General features: G+C 41.3%; 1 long non-coding RNA gene across 1 annotated transcript; it reads left to right on the top strand.

The window, feature by feature from the left end:
* The first annotated feature begins 863 nt into the window (after positions 1-863).
* Positions 864-18,203, top strand: LOC131497172 (uncharacterized). Its single transcript, XR_009254799.1, has 4 exons — positions 864-1,225; positions 1,783-2,089; positions 8,944-9,165; positions 17,840-18,203. It is a non-coding gene; the product is annotated as an uncharacterized LOC131497172 (long non-coding RNA).

Here is an 18,203-nt window from a genome sequence, read left to right as displayed (position 1 = left end):
ATATATGTACACAGGTATATATATTGACTAATGGACATATAAACATGGCTTATACAATATTTTCTATAGATGAAATTTATTACATAAAATATCAACCTGTAGGTGCAATGAGCGTGTACATATGGTGAGAAACTCTTGTTAGGCTGGAACACAGCCGAAGAGAGATCACGAAATTGGAAACATTCGAAGAAGAGAGTGCATTTGGCTAATCCGAAAGGCTGCGTAGATCAGAAGTCAGGCATTGGGATTCCAGAGTCAACCCCCTTTGCTTTTCCTTGGATTTCTGCCATGTACTAGTTGTGTGACCACAGGCAAACCACTGAATGTCTCTTGTCTCAGTTTCCCTTTTTTGTAACCTGTAGGATACATCTCATGGAGTTGTTGAGGGTTAAATGAGTTCATACATCGGAAGATCTCAGAAGAGTGACCCATCACGAGCACTTGATAAATGATGACCATTATTCTCTGCTTTGAACTAGTTGTCAAGATGGTGGGAGACGTTTGTCACCAATTAAATGCTTCCAAGGGCAAGACAAGTACGGCCCTTTTGTGAAATCAGGTAGACAATTGGAGAGCCAACCTGGGGGCCCCAGATCTACACCTTTCTTGTCTATTGCCAGATCTTCTGATTTGTCAAGAGAAGTTGGATACCAGGATTTTTATATGAAACCTCCCAGGTTTCAAATACTGACAAAGACCTTAATTTTTTTTTTTTTTTTTTTTTTTTTCTAAAGGCTTGCAGACAAAAACTACCTGTGTCCTGTATCCTGCCCCTGGCCAAAATTTTTTGTCCCCACTGCTGAGCATGGTCTGATACAGTCCCAGACATGTGAGCAAAGACTACCGTAGGGGACACCAAGCAAGCCTGGCTGTCAAGGAAGGATGCTGTTGTCGGTCAGAGTCGAATCTAAGCCTACTGTAAATGTCTCCTTCCGGTTCTAATAAAGGAGCAGGATAGTTGTCAGACACAGGGTCCTACCCTGCCATCACACTTTAAAAATGAAACTGGGAAGACCACGGTTGGTGTCTATCTCCTCTTTAAACCGGATAGATCTGCACCAGGCCACCCTACTAACCACATCCCTTTGTAACTAGAGCAACCTCAGCACATTTCCATCCAGCTACTGCCTCTGCCCAAGGTCTTGTCTGGGGCCCTGAGTTGGCTGCAAAGAGGAAACAGATGCCTGCCTGGCCCAGAAGGACCTCCATGCAGAGGCATCAAAAGGTAGGTATAGTTCCCCTGTTTGGCAACTGATTCAGGCACAAACTCGTGGGTCGCCAAACACTTCCACCAAATTCAGTGACTGGGTTTTGGTTTTGGTTTGGACAAATTTCCTTAAGCATGGCCTTTCTCCTAGCACTTATCTATGATACTGACTCTTAAGTTTTGGTATTTTGCAGATGGGTAGTATGGCATAGGAAGTGCTACGTCTAAATATGAGAAGCACTGTTTTATGTTAAATGTATACAATAAAAAAACAGTCTACATTTGAGAATTTAGCATTCTAGTTGTTTCCTGGATAAGGGCCAACTTTTGCTCAACTGCTTGAACCTATTCGAGTTTTTACTGTAGCTTGCGGTGAAATGAATCAATATTAAAACCATAGAGATTCACACAAGCCGGGAGCTTATCTAATCACGTTGGCCTCACCTTCCCCATTTCCTAATTTGTTGTTGAAACCTCTTATACCTGTTGCATCACAAAACTATGTGTGCTTACTCTTCATGCATCCTCCTTCTGAAAAATGTGTCTTGGGAGGTTCAATCTGTATTTTCATCCAGCCTACAGCCAGGATCCCCGTCACCTCGACACAAGACTGGACCTCTGGTCTTTGTCATAACAGGAAGGAACTATGAGGAAATTCAACAATGAGGTAGCTGGCTATGATGCTGCCTAGAGTTCCATAGTGAAATGTGCCACATTGGCCCCAACAGATCTACTCTCTTGGGGACAGTGAATGAGAAACTCACCAGGGAGAGAGGAAGGGAGGAAGAGGTATGTTTGGTCTGGGGGACAAGATGGCTAAACCACACGGAAGATAATAGATGCTCAGTTTGTTGGAGCAAAAGAAGCCATGAGTTCTCAGAGGTCAGTGTTTTACTTATTTATCCCTCATTCATTCATGCATCAAAATAGCTTCAGCGCATAATTGTCTGTTGATATCTTAGGCACTGTGGGAACACACCTGAGTTCATTCTCCTCCTCCTCCTCCTCCTCCTCCTCCTCCTCCTCCTCCTCCTCTTTCTTCTTCTTCTTCTTCTTCTTCTTCTTCTTCTTCTTCTTCTTCTTCTAGTGTTTACTTGTTTTTGAGAAGGGGAAAAGAGTAGAGGGGGGGGGCAGGGGATCCAAAACGGGCTCCCCGCTGTCTGCAGAGAGCCCAATGCAGGGCTCGAACTCACAAGCCATGAGATCATGACCTGAGCTCAACCGACTGAGCCACCCCAGCACTTCACACATCTGAGCTTATTCTTAAAGAATTTAAGTCTACTTGGGCAGTGATAGACACTTAAAGTCCAATTTAGGAATTCGATAACAGAAAAAGAATTGTGATTTCTTAGCTTTTCCAGAACCAGCCTCCTTTTGGTTTCTCAAATATCAAAAAGTACAGGACTGTTTTTGAGTCCTTTCCAGTTACCCTATTTTAAATTGTAACCTACCTGTCCCTCTCCTCCTAACTTCCGTTACCCCTGCCCTATATTTCTTTCATCACATTTAGCATCTTTGACCATAAGGTATTTGTTTACTTCTTTGATGTATTCATTGGTTATCGCCTGTTTCTCTCCACAAAAATTTGAGCTTCCCCAGGGCAGAGATTTTTGTCTTTTGTTTCCTGATGTATTTCAAATATGGAAGAGTGCCTGGAACATGACAGGTGCTCCGTGAGGTGAACGTAGAATGAATGAAACTTTAAAACTCATGGATGAAAATGGTTCCAAAGTCTTTCTTACTTTCTGCCTCCTTAATTATGATAGCCTAGAAAGAATGTAAACTTCTTTTGGAAGGAGGGTGTCGTATTGAGCTACTCTCATTTTGCTGAGTCTTTAAGTTGCCCTCAGGTCTTGCTGAGAAGGGTAGGACCAATGTCTCTGACTCTGGGGTAAAACACTGCAGGTGGATGCTTATTTAAGTTCTGGCATCATCTCTTCTTTGATATCAGCTGACCAGAGGTCCTTTCTCACCAACGCTTAGGGGAACCCCTTCCTGCTTTGAATTCCAGGCCTGCTCAGTGGCGGACTGGAGAAATCCAGAGAAGGAAATTTGCTCTGTTTGTGTTGGGAATAAGACTGAATAAGTAAGCATTAACTTTGAGATCTTATTTTCTAATTCCTAATCACAGCAAGAATCTTTTAAGCTAGGTTTCCTATTGCCCATTTATGGATGGAGGAAATGAGAACTGGAGAGAAGCCTATTACCAAAATTTGTTCCAGTTCACATGGTTTATCAGTGGAAGGGATGGGGCTGGACTGAGATCTGCCTAGCTGCACTCTTTTCTTACTGTCATTTTGCTTCAGTGAAGACCTGGAAATGTGTCTTTTCAAGTAATGTAAATAAAGTTCCGTTCATGACACGCTGTGGCTCTTGACTGCTAATGGGACCTTCATTTCCTGGTTTTCACTTTTTCTTTTTCTTTAACCCTTCCTTCTTTTCTTTCTTTCTTTCTTTCTTTCTTTCTTTCTTTCTTTCTTTCTAAGCCTTCCTTATAAAGTTGAAATTTCAGGCGGTGGAGTTCTGGTCAGAGATATTTTATAGCATACACTTGAGTGGAACCTGCTCTTGTTTCTGGAAGACAATGGGGTCCCTTTAGAAAAAAAGCCAAATATGAATTTTCAGATTAGTGCTTGAGTCCAGAACAGCATGAAAGAACAGATATTTGGACAAACAGCTCCCTTCAACATGGGGCAGATGCTTAGGATTACGCCAGTGACAATGGCTTTGACTAAAAATCAATATAGACCAGCTCCTTCATGCTTTTCCAGATTGGAAGGCAACACTCCTTCCCAGGGGGAACAGTTGTATATCTGCTTTTGGCATCCCTTTAGAGGTTTTAAGAGTAAATGAAAATGAATTCTTAAGCTCCCTGCAGAGTGAATTAGAAAAATGAAGGAGAAAATGACTTAATGAGATCAGGATAACAATAACACCCTTTTTATTATCAAAAATATAAACAAACATTCCCTAAGTTTCCCCCCGTTCTCCACGTTCTCCACGGAGAGCCCTGCCTCGGCCCCCAGGGTCTAACAGGGACAAATAGCCCTAAGGCTTGGAAGCAAACACACACTTCAGGCTGGGAAAACAAACAAACTTTTCCTTACCCAGAGCCCAAGGGTTCAGATTTCCTCTCATCACTTCTAGAATAGGATTCTACTCTTAATAATTATGCCTGGCTTCTGCCCAGACTAAAGGGTTCAACTGCTGCCTTTTCTATGGCCAGAACCATCTACGTGTGTTTTCCAGTCTCTTCTTTTATCTGCATTTCCTTCCTCTCCCTTTTCCCAATGTTGCCCTTATTTTTCAGATAATTTGGCCCCAGACTTTTGGTCTCCATTTCCAAGAGGCTGTTTTCCTGCTGATTTCCTCTCGACCGTCCTTTGGTAACAGGTGGTCCTTTGGGATTGACCATTGAAACAGTTTGCCTTATCCTACAGCAATGGGAAGAGGGGGTCAGACACCTGACCTATGGGGCAGATCCAACAACTTGCAGATTAAATTCTTTGGCTGTTAACATAGAAGCCTGAGGCAATTCTCAGAACTCCAGTGTCTCCGATATCATGTATTTATTAAATCTCTCACTCCTTCATGCTTTCTATCTCCCAACAAATGGCTTCATGCCTCTATTTGTCAGAACTTACAGATAAATAAACGCAGGACTTTCTGTTCTCTTTGGAATGCTTCTTTCTCTTTTCACTTAGTTAACTCTTACTCATACTTTTAAATTTCAGCCCAGTTATCACCTCGCTCCCCCTGCCCCAATCCTTCCCCAGCCTATAGTTTTATGCATTAATGGAATCCTTTTCCTTCATAGCACTTAGCACAGTCAATGCTTTTATTTTTATACGGGATCTTTTGATAGCTGATTTTCTCCATGAGACTGTAAGCTGGATGCTAGTTTTGCTAACCGTTGAATATTCAATATCTAGCAAGTACTCAAAAAACAATCATGTCAGAAGACGACTACAATATTCAGTGTGACGCCAGAGTGAACACTGGTGTTCATCTGATGTGGATTGGGTTGTGGGGTAGGTAAGATAAGGAACAACTTTCAGAAATTATTCTTGAACTGAGCCCTAGATTGTGAGGAGGTGACCCAACATGGTGACAGCATTCCAAGTTGGCGTAACATCTTAAGCCAAACTTCAATGGGAGACAACATGGCCGACCTGCTCGAGTAAAGGCAAAAATCTCAGTGAGTTTGAGGGCAAGCTAGAGAGTGGACGTTTGGCAGTTAAGACTAGGCGGGTAGCCTGAGGACACATCATGAAGGCATTGCATGCCATGCTACAAAATTCTGACCTTATCCAGCAAGCGATGGGAAAACCATTGAAGTATTTTAGGTAGGGTGGAGGCGTGAGCAGACATATTCTGGGCTCAGATGGGTGTGTGGATCCTGACCTGTGTCACAGGCTCCTAGAGGAAGGTCAGGAAGTTCCTAGTACTGCTAGTTCTGGAAGCAACTTGCCAGGAGAAGTAGGAGTCCCAGAAAAGACAGGGATGCTATTGCCTTAGCGCTCTGCACATGTGAAGGAAGAAATCTGGTTATGATTAATAAAGGAAAATTTTTATTTCTACCTCAAAAGCCAGGACTTTAGAAACTCATCTTTCATTTTCTGGGGGGGAGGAAGCAGTTTGGGTGTTTGGATGGCACATAGGAAACAGGGGCCCGGAAAGACAGGCATCACTGTTCTTTTCTCCTTTGGGGTGAAGTTCAGTGATTATGCTTCATTTCATGTAACAGTGAGACCTACCACTTTGCAATCTTACCATGATGCTTGGTGTTTTAGAAAAATGCACACACAAAAAATTCTAAGAAACTGATGCATGAGAGAAGGAAATACATTGTGTTTCACCGTGGAAATAATTTATGACTCAATCATCATGATTTAATTAGGACTCTCTTGAAGTTTCTCCTTCTGGGATGTCTGAACACTTGGTTTTCATTCTTTTGAAGAATTCTTTCCCTTTTACTTGTGGACTTTTAATTTTACCACTTGTCAAGCTGCCTCTCTCCTCTTAGCTCAGAATTACCTCAAATCCTCCCACTCTGCAACAAGAAACCCTTACCCAGCCTCTCCAATTTCCTCACCAGCCTCTCCAATTTCCTCAATGCCCCTGCACCTGCTCTGGGGGAAGGCATCCCAATCTGTGAAAGTCCTGGCCCAAACCCATTTAATTCATTTTTTTAAAGGAGAGTGAAAGAGAGTGCGAGCAGGGGAGAGGCAGAGAGAGGGAGAGGGAGAGAATCCCAAACAGGCTCCGCGCTGTCAGTGCAGAGCCCGAAGCGGGGCTCGATCTCACAAACTGTGAGATCATGACCTAAGCTGAGATCAAAAGTCATATGCTTAACTGACTGAGTCACCCAGGCGCCCCCAAATCCATTTCATTCTCAGCATCCCCAAATGTCTCACCGGCCTCTGCTAAAAGAGAGGCAACACTCCCACAGGAACAAAGCTGGGGGATGTGATTCCTGGGGGAATAGGACGCCAGCTCTTCATGTGGGATTCGGTAAATGGGCTGGTGATATGTGGTCAGTTCTAGGAGAAATTGTGAAATGAATGACATTTGGCTTTTCCTCATGTCTTAATTTGTCCCGAGATTTTATTCCCTGCCCAGGTTAGCCTTGCTAACATCATCAATCACACAGCCTTGCCCTGGAAAGACCCTGGATCCAAAATAACAAAATCTGAATGGAACTCCCAGTTATAGTACGAACCTTATGGGCACTGAATGAGGCTTTGCCTGGACTCTCCCCTCATTCATGGAAGCAAAATCCTCATGCTTACCAGCCACATTGGCCATGAGAATCGAACATCATGGTACACTTACAAGCACTTTGCAAAGTATAAAGTGTCATGTAAATATGGAAGATATTGTCAATGGTGATACTGAAAGCCTGGAATCAGCTAGATTGCTTCTGCAACCTTCCGCTATTATCCTAAGTCACTACAGAGGCACTTAGCCTGGAGAGAACATCTCTCAGTCTTGTGTGCTTGTCCCTAATCTCCCTTCTTCCCTAAACGGTCTTGTATATATTTCCCATAGGCTCGTAATTTCTACCTTCAATATGCACATCAATGAAATAGTAAAAAGAAGAAGGTACTGGGGCACCTCAGCGGCTCAGTCGGTTGAGTATCCGGACTCTCGTTTTCGGCTCAGCTCATGATCTCATGGTTTGTGGGTTCAAGCCCTGCCTCAGGCTCTGCGCTGACAGCGTGGAGCCTGCTTGAGATTCTCTCTCTCCCTCTCTCTCTCTCTGCCCCTCCCCAAATCACACTAGCTCTCTCTCTCTCTTTCTGAAGATAAATAAACTTTAAAAAAAAGAAGAAGGTAGTGTGGTATAGTAGGTACATTGTTCTAATTATAATTATATTATATTATAATAAGCTTACATACATTAATGAGTTAGCGAAAGAAGGTATACTGTGTGTTATGCTATGTGAAAGTCAAAAGGCCACAGATTCATGCCTCTCCCTCCTTCTGCTCCCTTACTTATTCTGTGATTTAGGTCAGCATTTCCAAAGGTATTATTTTTTTGATGTTTATTTATTTATTTTAAGAGAGAGAGCAAGTGGGGGAGGAGTGGAAGGAGAGAGGGATAGAGAATCCCAAGCAGGGTCCGTGCTGCCAGCACAGAGCCCAACGTGCAGTTCGACATCACAAACCGTGAGATCGTGACGTGCGCCAAAATCAAGAGTCAGATGCTTAACCGACTGAGCCACCCAGGCGCCCCTCCAAAGGTATTATGTAGGAACAAAGACATCAAAATGTAGGATACTCTGAGTTAAACGAAATTAAATAAACTTCTCTGCTACTGGATTAATGTGCACTGGGAATACACAGGAAGGGGATTTATGTATCTCTTTCAAACTTGTTTGACCATAGAATACTTTTTTTTTCCAAAGTGAAGCATCTAGATGACTAATATTTTATGGTATATACTTAAAGCAAACTTGCCTTTAGCAAATTCTGAAAAAGAGAATAATGATAATTGGCCCCAGGGTGGTTACCAGGATTAATTGAAATAATGGGCAGAAGTCTAAGCGAGGGCTCTGGGTATGGAAGGCTTAAACAGCAATGTCTCAGCATCAGAGAGATGTTTAAAAAAAATTTTTTTTTAATGTTTATTTTTGAGAGAGAGAGAGAGAGAGAGAAAGTGGGGTAGGGGCAGACAGAGAGAGAGAGAGGGAGACAATTCAACAGGCTCCATGCTGTCAGCACAAAGCCCCACATGGGTCTCGAACTCACAAACTGTGAGGTCATGACCTGCAATGAAGTCACTCAACCAACTGAGCCAACCAGGCACCCAGCAGCTGAGCAACATTTAATGGTGATGCTTAGAAAATGTCTTGGTGTGGACAGATGGAGAATGTGATCCCTTTTGGACTCTGAACATAAAGCAATTCCCCCCTGCCTCCCTGCAAAGGGGCTCACAAATCTTTCCCATCATCCAGCACCCTGGTGAAGGCTCCCCCTGATCAGACCACGGGGAGCACAAAGTGCAGAGGGTGGACAAGATTTCAGGGCAAAGAGAAAGGTAAACACAGACTGAAGACTCTCTGTGATAATACTGGGGAGTCTCAAGCAAGGAGGGAAGCATGGGAGCCAAAATAGGGAACACTCGAGAACAGATACAGATGTGACTCACACAAAGCTTTAGTCACCCTCGTTAAGTTGGATACCAGAGTTTTAGTGAAAAGGAACTAAAACCCGTTGTCCCTCTTTCATAGTTTGTCATGGGTGACGATGTTCAAGGCGCTAGAATTTGTTCTTACCTGAGGCGTGGGATCGGTCCTCCTCAGTCCTCATCAATCTTCATCTGGCTTTTATTTTTCTCATAAGTCTCAAATTAAGATTCCGTCACATGTGCTCACAAATGGATATCTGGTGTGAGTGGAGCTGACTGGACCTTTTGGAGTAAGATTCTGGCATCCACAGGGGGAAAAACACAGGTAAGCAGCGTTCACAGAATGTCTTTAAATTAATAACTTCGGTCACAGAGGGTATATACGAGATGGAATACCCCACGTGCTTAATACATTTTTGCGTTCATTCATTTCTTTGCTTCACAATATTCTTTGAGCACTGATTCCACAGTATTTCTTAGAGCACAATTTCTCTGATGGGCACTGTGCTGGGAACTCCAAGTGAACACAACAGATAAAGTCTTGACTCTCATGAGCCCAGGTTCCAGTGATAGAAAATTGTTATAATTTTTTGTTATAATTGTTATAATTATTATATTGTTATATTATTATATTGTTATATAATTGTTATATTTTGTTATAATAATTGTTATAAACTTTTTTATTTAACCCAGAAGGAAGGATGTGAGGAATAACCCCCACCCCTTCCAGGCAGCCTATGTCATTTGTGTTATGATCTTTTAAAGGCCTCGGATTTATTCTCTGGTCCAAAGTTTTGACTCCTAACTTAAGATCTCCAGGTAGCTCCATGTGGGTGGACAGCAGCCCTGTGTGAGGCTTCTAAGGTGTTTGGAAAGGCAGGTTCCTTCTGGAACGCTCGGCTCTTTCCAGTGAGTTTTGTTTTGTCAGTAAATGACCTGTGTGCAGTGAAAGATCACATTTACTTTTCATCTCTTTTTTAAAATGTGTATTTATTTTTGAAGAGAGAAGAAGAAGAAGAAGAAGAAGAAGAAGAAGAAGAAGAAGAAGAAGAAGCACAAGTGGGGGAAGGGCAGAGAGAGAGGGAGATACGGAATCCGAAGCAGGCTCCAGGTTCTGAGCTGTCAACACAGAGCCCCACCCAGGGCTCAAACTCACAAACCGTGAGATCATGACCTGAGCCGAAGTCGGATGCTTGACCGACTGAGCTACCCAGGCACCCCTTATTTTTCATCTCTTGATTTGGAGTCTTTACTCTGGAAGACAAGACTCTGCCCCGGTTTGAGTCTAAATTTGGCCCAGATCTACCTGAGATGATTGGCCAGTCCCAAGAAAGTGGGCACGTTGGACTGTGAATTGCCTTGAGGAAAAGTTCCTGGCACAAAATCGTCTCCCCTCAGTCTACCTCCCACCTCCTGGTGTTAAACACAAGAGGATATTTGAGCTGAGATGTCTCTGAAAAATCAAGAGATTGCAACTGTATGACTGAGAAGCCTACCATTCCATTCCATTCCATTCTGTCTTTCCCTTGTAGACAGGTTATCTAGACTAGACAATGGATTCAATTTTTTTAATCAATTATAATTGTTATTAGCAAGAGCTGTGATAAGTGGATGAAGGATGATGGCAACGGTCATTCAGAAGCTCAAATATCACAGAAAAAAACCAACATTGTTTTAACTTTCCAGATGGGAGGGCAAAGCAGATGAAACCAAAAGGAAAAGAACAATTGCAATAAAATGTGGACATTGCCCAGAAACTTGATTTTCACAGGATTCAATGGCAAGCACATAGATTCAGTGCGACTGTGAAAAGTTAAGCAGCCTGGCAAAATAAGAGATGCTCACAGACCACGGGATGTGCCTCAGTCTGAATGTGTTTTTCCTCATGCAATTCTGATACCATTTGCTATCTTATTGTCCGTTTTCTTTTTAAGAATATGTGAAATATGGCATCTATACACATGGCTCTAAGATCCTTCTGTCTGGCCCTTATGACTCTTCTTGTGTTTTCATTCGTTCATTCATTCATTCATTCATTCAAACTTAGGAGAGCACCTCCTAAGTCCAAGACATTGAGAATTCAAGCGTTCCAGAGTCTGCTTTCAGAGAGTTTATAATCTAGAAGGGGAAATAAAACTTCATTCCGATACACGCGAATACGTGATACGCAATGAACAATATGCAGGAAAACGTAGTCGGAATATAGAGAGAGAAGCACGTTATGGCTTCACACTCTCGTTTCTGCTCAAGCCCTTCCTCTGAGGTCACAGCCAGCACAGGGCTCACGAGCATGGCTTTGAATCAGACATGCAGGGTTAGCTCTCAGATCTATCGTTGACCATCTGAGTCACCGTCAGCAGATTACTTACCCTCTTTTATCTCCATTTTTCCTGTATGTAAAATGGGGACGATATTATCATTATTAATAATAAGAACGGTATCTACCTCTAGTGTTGACGACTGAATAAGGCAGTGGTTCTAAAGCCGCGAGCAGAGTGGCACATGGTAAGTGCTAAATAAAATGAATTGTGTGTTTATCACAACTTACCCCCTCCTGATGTCCCTGTCTACATCAGTGGCACTCCCAGAGTCCTGGTCACAGAGGAAATTTACCCAGGAGTGGGATTGCTGGATCATACGGTAGTTCTATTTTTCCTTTCTTGAGGAACCTCCACATTGTTTCCCATAATGGCTGTACCAGTTTATATTCCCACCAAGAGTGCACAAAGAGTCCCTTTTCTCCATATTTTCATCAGCATTTGCTGTCGCTTATCTTCGTGATAAAAGACATCCTAACTGATGTGAGGTGACATCTCATCGTGGTTTTGTTTTGTTTTAAAGATTTGACTTTTAAGCAATCTCCACACCCAACATACGGCTCCAACTTGCAACCCCAAGATCAAGAGTTGTACACCGCACAGACTAAGCCAGCCAGCACCTTTCTCATTATGGTTTTTCTTTGCATTTTCCTGATGATGAGACTCTTTTTGTCTACCAGTTAGCCATGTATGTTTCTTCTTTGGAAAAAAATGTCTGTTTAAGTCTTCGCTCATTTTTTTAATTCATTTTTTTTTATATTGAATGGTATGAGTTCTTTGTATATTTTGTATATTAACCCCAAATCAGATATGTGGTTTGCAAATATTTTCTCCCGTTGCATAGATTACCTTTTCATTTCTTTGATGGTTTCCTCGGTTGTGCAGAAGCTTTTGAGTTTGATGTAGTTCTTCAACTTCAGAATGGAGATTATAATCATAATCTCCAGAGGGTTCTTGCAAAAATTCAAAGAGGTAAAGTAAATAAAGTGTCAAAAACATGTTTGGCTTGGGGTGCCTGGGTGGCTCAGTTGGTTGAGTGTCCGACTTTGGCTCAAGTCATGATCACACGGTTTGGGAGTTTGAGCCCCGTGTCAGGCTCTGTGCTGACAGCTCGGAGCCTGGAGCCTGCTTCAGACTCTGTGTCTCCCTCTCTCTCTCTGCCCCTCCCCCACTCATGGTCTGTCTCTCTCTCTCTCAAAAACAAATAAATGTTAAAAAAAAAAAAAAGGAATTGTTAAAAAAAAAAACACGTTTGGCTCATTGTAGGCATTTAATGTCTACCTTTGTTGGAGGAAAAGAACAGATTTTTTCTGTTTTTTTCTTCATCATTTACCTGGCACCATGGCTTCGGCATTAGTAGGCATTCAAAATACAGGTTGATTGATACGATAACCTTGCCATTCTTCTGAGTAAATTGAGTAGATTATGCAATGTATAGGGAGGGTATCTTAGGATGTCAATAGGAAAACTATAAAAGTCTAGTAAGTAAAGCCATTCAAATTAATACTGTTCACTTTTTCCTGGTTGACCTTTTAAATAATGATTTTTTAAAAGTAAATAACGTAGCACTAACTAGTCAGGGATTGTGAAATCTAATCTACTCTAGGACTGGTTTAGTTGAACTTGGCCCTCAGGCCATGTGTTAAAGCTGGTAAGCGGCTGGAATGGGGAGATTTCAGCTGGAATGGTGGGGGGGGGGGGTGGAGATGATATTAAGCAGATTTTCATGGATCCCCCTAAGTGAATGACTTATCTCTTGCTTACCGGGACAACTGGGTGTCTCATCGATCCCTGCGCAGGTGAGCAATTGCCCAGTGAATGCTCCCAGTTAGCTCTGCTCTTCTGCGTGGTCACAGGCCACCAGCAGTGGCACATCTGGACACCACCCCGAACTAAACAACAATTTACATTTTCACAGGATCCCCAGATGCTCAGTGTGCACATCACAGCTTGAAAAGCAAGGATCTGGAGGCTAAAGGGATTATAGGGTTAGAAGTAGTGTTTCTGTTATACGACATGTCGTTGGCTTCCCTGTTGTACACGGAGAAACAGAGCTCCCATTTGTGAGATGAGAGAGACGAGGGTCTATACCTAGATCCTCTTCCGAAAATGAAGCAACTGTTGGCATTTGAAAGCATCTGGACTGCAAAAAGACACCTCATTGTTCAAAAGCTAGGCTCAACTAAAAACTGTAATCATTGGCCAGATTGGAAAGGACACTCCTGCCTCCTTGTTCACTTTCAGGAGAAGCACACGAGCCTGGCCAAGTTGACTAATATGCCTAGCCACGAAGACTGCAGAGTAGGTGAGGTTGCTGAGTGGGTACAGTTCAGAGAAGGTTCTTTTATAAAAACAGTGCCCATTCAAGGATGTTTAAAACTGTAGGAATGTCTTGTTCTGGGCTCTTCAGGCTGTTGGAGATCACAGGGCTTGAGGCAACCATAATTTACCTACTGTGGATAATGTTTGGCAAATAGAAGTAATGATGAACCTTCCTTCTACTGCAGCAGTGCGAGCCTGCTTGGCGACTGAAGAATTTGGCCTGGATGAAGTTGGGGCACGTGGCAAATAAAAACAAAATCCACTCAGTTAAATCTGAATTTCAGATGATCAGGGGATAATTTTCTAGTATAAGTCTATGCCATGCAATTCCTGGGTCCTGTATTTTACCTAGCAACCTTAGTTCCAGCTCCCAGCGCTAGACCCCAGAGATTTACCGAGCATCTTATATGAGAATTGTATCCAAGAAAAGTATGTCACCCCCCACGCTTTCCATAAGGACCTGCATTTCCAGAAAGAGGATTACACAGCTTACAGTTTTGAACCAACCCTAGAGATCTTCAGTCTTGTTTTTCTGAGTTTCAAAAAGATTAAGTGACTTGCCCAAGGCAACAGGACTGGGTATTTCGGTATCTACTTTCTTTCACATGAGTCATTTTGAATAATGGAAACTTGAACCTCAGGATACTAAATTTGATGTAGACATTTCTTATAAATGACCTACAAGTAGTAGGAGGGGGGACATTGACAAGCAAAACAAAGTAAGGGAAGTAATAAAACTAAGCATTGACCACGGAGACAAATGTACTAAAATATTTGAAATATGTGTTAAGTTAAGGTTGTCATAATAGTGGAAGCATTTAAATTTTTTATGTTGAGTTGAAGCTATGAAACATGATTGGAATTTTGTTGACTATTTAAAAAAATGTTGTATTAATCAAATTACTCCAAACGAGTCATTGACTCGCCACATAAAAGACACGAGAGACTTGTAATTAGAAAAAATGTTACTGAACCATAACATCTGAGTTGCACAGAAGTAAATACTGTTATCCTGGGAGTGTATAAAAGAAAGGAAAACTTTAGCTAAAAGTGAGACCTAAGATCCCAGGAAATAATTTACATAAACAATGCTTAATATATACAAATCAGTTCAAGAGAAAGAAAATAACAGGAGTTGCTTATTGAAATTCCAACACTTTTGAGCCCTCTTCTGGCCAGTAAATGGTGACAGAAAATTCAAAACCAAATAAGATCTTGGAGCATAATAAAAGTACTAAAACAATAATAAATGCGTTTGTACTTTAAGAGAAAAATTAAAACAAAATTGTTTCATTGCATGAGATGAAAAATTTCTCTGAAAGACCTAATTTTCTCCTATTTCTCGTCTGCTCTATGCATGAACGAAGGGAAAACATGTAATAATCTTGAGAGATACTTCAAAGCAATAATTAAACCTTTTTTTTTCTTCTGTGGCAGGAAGAGAGGAAGGAATACATTTGTTTCTAAATATCAATAAAATTGGATAATATGAATTTCAAAAAACGATGCCTTGTCATTCAACCTCATAAATATTTGTACTTTATTGGGTGTCATCTTGGCCCTCTACCATCGAAGTCCTCTTTTGGGTTCTTTTTAAACACCAGCTTTGGGGAATATGGGTGCTGATGAACTTAATGAATAGAACCAAAACCAAAGCCCAAAACCTCATTAATAAATGGAGCCAAATTGCCTTGTACTTCTGTTCATTTAGTCATTCTAGGAATCACCAGCCATTCAGAAACCACATCCCAAATAATATCCAACTCTGCTGAATACAGCCTCACATGGTTGTTTCTGGAACTACCCAGCACTTAAGGAGTCCTCCAAATAGGCAATGGTTTATCCTAGCACTAACTCCAAATCTTGTGACCAGACCAAGATGGTGGCACTTGAGTGGTGCGGTCAATGAAGATGTATATTTCCATAGAGATATGTGATATGGATATTCTAGTGAATAAGGTTTGCCAGGTATTTTTTTTTTTGAGATTTTATGCCTCTTAATTTTAAAATATTAAAATATTCTACTAAAGGTAGTGAGTTTGTGGCACAACAACTCCTTTGTAAGAGCCCCAGCTATGAACATTTTAGAGGTTAAACTTAAGGAATTACTGGCTTTCTTACTGGCTTGAAAGATAGCCACTCCCTAGAAGTAAATTCAGAATGAACACGTGAGGAACACCCAGAGTCAAGGCTTCTAACAATTGGTTTGTAGGAGACACTCCTAATAAAGTGAGTAAAAACATCAGAAATCTTCAGAACCTGCACAATCTCACAGAGTGAATAAAGAGAAAATAAGTCTGGTTCTTGACTCTGTCGATGGTAAACAATGTTCTAAATGCACAAACTTCACAGAAAAAAATAAATTTGCATCACCGTAACCAGAGTAAGTTTGAGTAGCACAGATCTTCCTTTGAAAGACTATTTTCTAAGACGAGTCACTTGAACATGGGTGATGAAATCCTTTGGGATTCAGTCCATATAGATGACATTCTCTTTCTCTGATTATTATCAATTAAAAAGAGAGAGAGAAAACCTTCTAAAGCCAGGGTATAAACTCAATTTAAAATATGACAGTGAAGGAACTTCACTTGAGAATGTTGTGGTATCCCCTCCCTTTATACTGGTGGTGACACCAGTTCCTGCTCAGGACCACAATAGTGGACAACAGTCCCTTATCTAGTAAATAATGTGATATAGTATAAATGAAAATGAGAGTGGATTTGATCTTGGCCATATCTAGACTGAATTGTAAAAAGAAGAAAATTCAGTTGGATCCAATCAAATATTATTTTTATAAAAATGTCCCTACTAGAGACACTGGGATGTTGGGTATGTGTGCCTGGGTATGCATCTGTTTTGGTGGGAGAGGAATGTCAACAAAGAGTAGAACATGGAGGGAACGGCCTCACACAATCAATCTGAATCATCTAACATAATTTCATATCAAGTAGAAAGAAACGAAGTGGCACATAGGCAAAGAGACTTTAAGGTCTTGCAAGACTTGACATGGTTTGAAAAGAGTAATTATGTAAATGACAAATTACCTAAAGCTCCAGATGGGCCCTTAGGTTTCTCTATTTAATTCCTTCCCTAAAGCATAGCACAAAGACCAAGAAAGTCCCAAATTTCCAAATTAGTTTCTTTAAAAGTTGAGTTTTCTTCCAAAGTCATCAGGCGTGAAACGTTAGGTCCTTACCTGTGAACTTTACATGGCCATATGACTTCTTTTGAACTGACAAACAATATTCTCTCTCCATACTAAAGAAAAATTTCATGAGAGCCCACAGTGTTCCAGGCACCATGGTAAGTGGTATGGGGTGTTTTTTTGTTTATTTTCAGCCAAGTTGACAATTCCTGGAAAGCTCTCGCCACGAATTCTGCCAATTTTCTCCTTTTAATTATTAATTTGCTTCTTCAATCATCCACTTTGAGGAGGTGACTAAGCACATCAGAAATGTAAGGTCTCAGACAACATTTCTGACACTCTTCAGATCACCTCCAAGCACCCACAGCATTGCAATCTAATAGGAATTCAAAAGGTAAAAACTAATTTTACCACAGACTTAAGTAAAATGCAAGTTGAAAGCTACATCTTGGCATAAGATCCTTGGAGACATTCCATGAAAAACTGTATCCTTTCTGTGGTTGTTTGCAATTTTGTTGTATCTGGCCCAAGCTTGCTTTATTGGTATGTCTGATTGAGAGGTCTCCTCCTCGAGAATGAATCACATCCTGCTTTAGTAACATGGTAGGATGTTTTGAAGAATACGAATATATATATACATATATATATTATATACTATATATATATAGTGTATATTATATATAATACACACACAGTGGAATATTATTCAGTCTTAAAGAGGAAGGAAATCCTGCCATTTGTGATAAGATAAATGGACCTTGAGGGCATCATGCTATGTGAAATATGTCAGACAGAGAAAGACAAATACCCTACAGTCTTACTTACACGTGAAATTAAAAAAAAAAAAAAAAAAAAAAAGAGCTCACAGATACAGAGATTAGATTGGTGGTCGCCAGAGGCAAAGGGTGGGTGGTGGGTAAAATGGGTGAGGTGGTCAAAAGGTACAAACTTCCAGTTGGAGAATAAATAAGTCCCGGGGACGTAATGTGTGCACAGTGGGGCGACTACAGTTAATAACACTTGTCTTAAAATTTTTCATCACAAGGAAAAAAAATTGTAAGGATGTGTGGCAATAAACCTATTGTCATGATCGTTTTGCCATATATACAATATCAAATTATTACGTTGTGCATCTGAAACCAATCTAAAGACATCATGACTGTGGCCCAGTTCAAGTTCCTTGTTCTGAGCTAATGCCTTTGCTTCCCAATTAGCACTGAGCAACTGTAGCAGAACGAGGGAAGGAAGCATCTGCATCCCCAGAAGGTCAAGAAATTTCATGCAGATACGGGAGAGCATGAACCTGAGGGTGAAAGCATCGACAACTGAATTTCAAAGGCCTCCTGGCAAGTACATGGAAAGCGATGCTCAGCAGAATGACCCTAATGCTTCCGACTTAAATGTCTGAAGTACTACAGGAGGAGAAGCTTCTAGTTCCAGCACACACAACCGTGCCTGTGGGTCCTGCCGATTGCATTCTAAGGAACTTTAATCACAGGGTCTGACTCTCAGGGACGCACCCAACCACATAGTATGGTATGTTACGGAGTCGTAAAAGCTATATGACATAGTTAAGGA

Source organism: Neofelis nebulosa, chromosome 2 (assembly GCF_028018385.1).
Source record: "Neofelis nebulosa isolate mNeoNeb1 chromosome 2, mNeoNeb1.pri, whole genome shotgun sequence".
NCBI classification, from domain to species: Eukaryota; Metazoa; Chordata; class Mammalia; order Carnivora; family Felidae; genus Neofelis; species Neofelis nebulosa.
The sequence above is the reverse complement of the archived record's forward strand: the minus strand, read 5'-3'. Positions and strand labels throughout refer to the sequence as shown.